Below are 3,314 nucleotides of genomic sequence, written 5' to 3' on the forward strand. Positions count from 1 at the left end.
AAAAGTTGTATATATTTATGGTGTATAGCATGTTTTACTATATAGCTTTTAAAAAACTCCCAAAACAGGAACGAATCAAGTTTCAACATTGCATTTGTTGTGTCCTTTCTTGCCTCTTTCTTTTTAATCTACGATCATCCAGTTTCTTTCTTCTTGGCATTGGATTGTTAAGGAGACTAGGGCAGTTGTCTTTTAGACTGTTCAATTTTAGATTTGTCTTACTGTTTCTTTGATGTCACTTAATGTGTTCATCTATCTCCCTGTATTTTGTGGGTTTTTCCCCCCAACTTCTTGGTTAGATTTCAGGTTACCCAATCTTGGGACTAATTCTTCAAACATGCTATATATGTCACATTGCCTCACATCAGAAGGCATATACTATGAAGTCATCACACAAGCAGTGATGCTAAGTATGATAGCTTGGCTAAGGTGAACACTGTCAGATCTTTTTTATAAAGGTTATGTTTTCCTCTTTGCAATTAGCAAGTCATCTGCATGGTTCTTTGACACTGTATGTATATGCTAAAATAATTTCTCTTCATTATCACCATCTATAGTGATTTTTGCTTACATTGGTTATTTCATCAGAAGTTACAAAGGGTACTTTTCTAATTCTCCCACTTCTACATTTATAAGGGCATAATTACCTAAGAAGGAGTTTTCCCTCACCAACTTGGAAAAGTAGGGCCCTTCTTGAACTCCTGACCTCAGGTGATCTGCCTGCCTCGTCCTCCCAAAGTGCTGGGATTATTATAGGCGTGAGCCACAGTGCCCAGCCAAAGTAGGGTCCTTCTAAAAGGCAAGGCAAATGCTTAATTATTTCCCTTTACCAATTTTCAGAATAAGGTGTTGGTATGATATTAATCTACAAAAGTAGGAAATTTCTTTTTTTCTTTTTTTTTTTTTTTTTGAGACGGAGTTTCACTCATGTTACCCAGGCTGGAGTGCAATGGCGCGATCTCGGCTCACCGCAACCTCCGCCTCCTGGGTTCAGGCAATTCTCCTGCCTCAGCCTCCTGAGTAGCTAGGATTACAGGCACGCGCCACCACACCCAGCTAATTTTTTGTATTTTTAGTAGAGACGGGGTTTCACCATGTTGGCCAGGATGGTCTCGATCTCTTGACCTCGTGATCCACCCCCCTCGGCCTCCCAAAGTGCTGGGATTACAGGCTTGAGCCACCGCGCCCGGCCCATTTCTTTTATTTTTTGAGACGGGAGCACATTCTGTTGCCCAGGCTGGAGTGCGGTGGCACAATTACCACTCACTGTAGCCACAACCTGCTGGGCCAAGTGATCCACCTCAGTCTCCTGAGTAGCTGGGAACACAGGTGCATGCCACCACACCCAGATAATTATTTTTTTTGAGACGGAGTCTCGCCCTGTCACCCAGGCTGGAGTGAAACAGTGCAATCTCGGCTCACTGCAAACTCCGCCTCCCAGGTTCAAGCAATTTTCCTGCCTCAGCCTCCCAAGTAGCTTCGATTACAGGCGCCTGCCCCCACACCTGGCTAATGTTTTGTATCTTCAGTAGAGATGGAGTTTCACCATGTTGGCAAGGCTAGTCTTGAACTCCTGACCTCAGGTGATCCACCCACCTCGGTCTCCCAAATTGCTGGGATTACAGGTGTGAGCCACCGTGCCTAGCCAGGTAAGTTTTGTGTTTTATGTAGAGATGGGGTTTTTCCAAGTTGCCTGGGCTCAAGCGATCCGCCTGCCTTGGCCTCCCAAAGTGCTAGGACTAGAGGTATGAGCCACTATGCCTGGCCTCCGTGTAATATTTCACAATTGATTGTAGTTATTATTCTTTTTGTGCTCGAACTGGACCTTATGTGTTCAGTGGGAGCCCTGGCAAGCTAACGCCTACATCCTTTCTGACATGCCCCAAAAGTTCTGTGAGCACTTGCTTGCTTTTGACACAAGTTGCCCCAGGCTCAATTTTTACTTTGCCAGCTCCAGATGTGGACTCAGCCATTTTTCTTTTCTTTTCTTTTTTTTTTTGAGACAGAGTCTTGCTCTGTCACCCAGGTTGAAGTGCAGTGGTGTCATCTCAGCTCACTGCAACCTCTGCTTCTGGGGTTCAAGCAATCAGGCCCACCTCAGCCTCCTGAGTAACTAGGACTACAGGCATTGCCACTATGCCTGGCTAATTTTTGTATTTTTAGTAGAGATGGGGTTTCACTATGTCGGCCAGGCTGGTTTTGAACTCTTGGCCTCAAGTGATCTGCCCGCCTTGGCCTCCCAAATTGCTGGGATTACAGGCATGAACCACTACACTTGGCCAAGATCAGCCATCTTTCTAAGGAACATTGATTTGTTTTAGTAAAGAATGATCTTTAGTAACTACTTTTGGGCTGAAGCAGTCCTCCCACCTCAGCCTTCTAGAGTGCGGGGATTACAGACTTGAGCCACCACACCCGGCCTGTCCTACCGGGCCCAGCCAGACCCATTCTCTTGTTGGGCTTATGACTTTAGTGCTGGGACAGCTCATTGCTACAGAGGTATCATTGCTTTAAGTCACATTTAGGGTTTAAAAATATCATGGCTCTTTTCCTGCTGCCGACGGGTCATGTGAAGGCCGAGGCTTGGGTACGTTCAAGATTCGGCTTCACCTGTAACCCACCGCCATGGTCAAGGAAGGTATTGCTGCTGGAGATGTCATGGACGTTAATACTGCTTTACAAGAGGTGCTAAAGACGGCCCTCATCCACGATGGCCTAGCACGTGGAATTCGCGAAGCTGCCAAAGCCTTAGAAAAGCGCCAAGCCCATCTTTGTGTGCCTGCATCCAACTGTGACGAGCCTATGAATGTCAAGTTGGTGGAGGCCCTTTGTGCTGAACACCAAATTAACCTAATTAAGGGTGATGACAACAAGAAACTCGGGGAGTGGGACGGCCTCTGTAAAACTGACAGCAGGAAACCCATAAAGTGGTTGGTTGCAGGTGTGTAGCAGTTAAGGACTACAGCAAGGAGTCTCAGGCCAAGGACGTCATTGAAGAGTCCTTCAAACGCAAGAAATGAAGAGATCAATCTTTGGTTCACAAAAAAAATATATGAATACCAATTCATATTTGTACTTTCAATTTAAATTGTACATTATAGGTTTTTTTCCTCTTCTTTGATTTTGTATTTGTATATATTTTATCAGGGCAACTGAAAGTCTTGGTTCTTTTTTTTTTTTTTTAAGACAGGGTTTCACCATGTTGGTCAGGCTGGTCTTGAACTCCCAACCTCAGGTGATCCGTCCGTCTTGGCCTCCAAAGTGCTTGGATTACAGGCATGAGCCACCACGCCCAGCTGAGTCTTGGTTCTTCA

General features: G+C 45.3%; 1 pseudogene; it reads left to right on the top strand.

The window, feature by feature from the left end:
* The first annotated feature begins 2,584 nt into the window (after nucleotides 1–2,584).
* LOC116544414 lies at nucleotides 2,585–3,020 on the top strand (annotated as a pseudogene).
* The last annotated feature ends 294 nt before the right edge of the window (nucleotides 3,021–3,314 follow it).

This window comes from Sapajus apella, unplaced genomic scaffold, assembly GCF_009761245.1.
Source record: "Sapajus apella isolate SASKATOON/1434 unplaced genomic scaffold, GSC_monkey_1.0 scaffold216, whole genome shotgun sequence".
In the NCBI taxonomy this organism is placed as follows: Eukaryota; Metazoa; Chordata; class Mammalia; order Primates; family Cebidae; genus Sapajus; species Sapajus apella.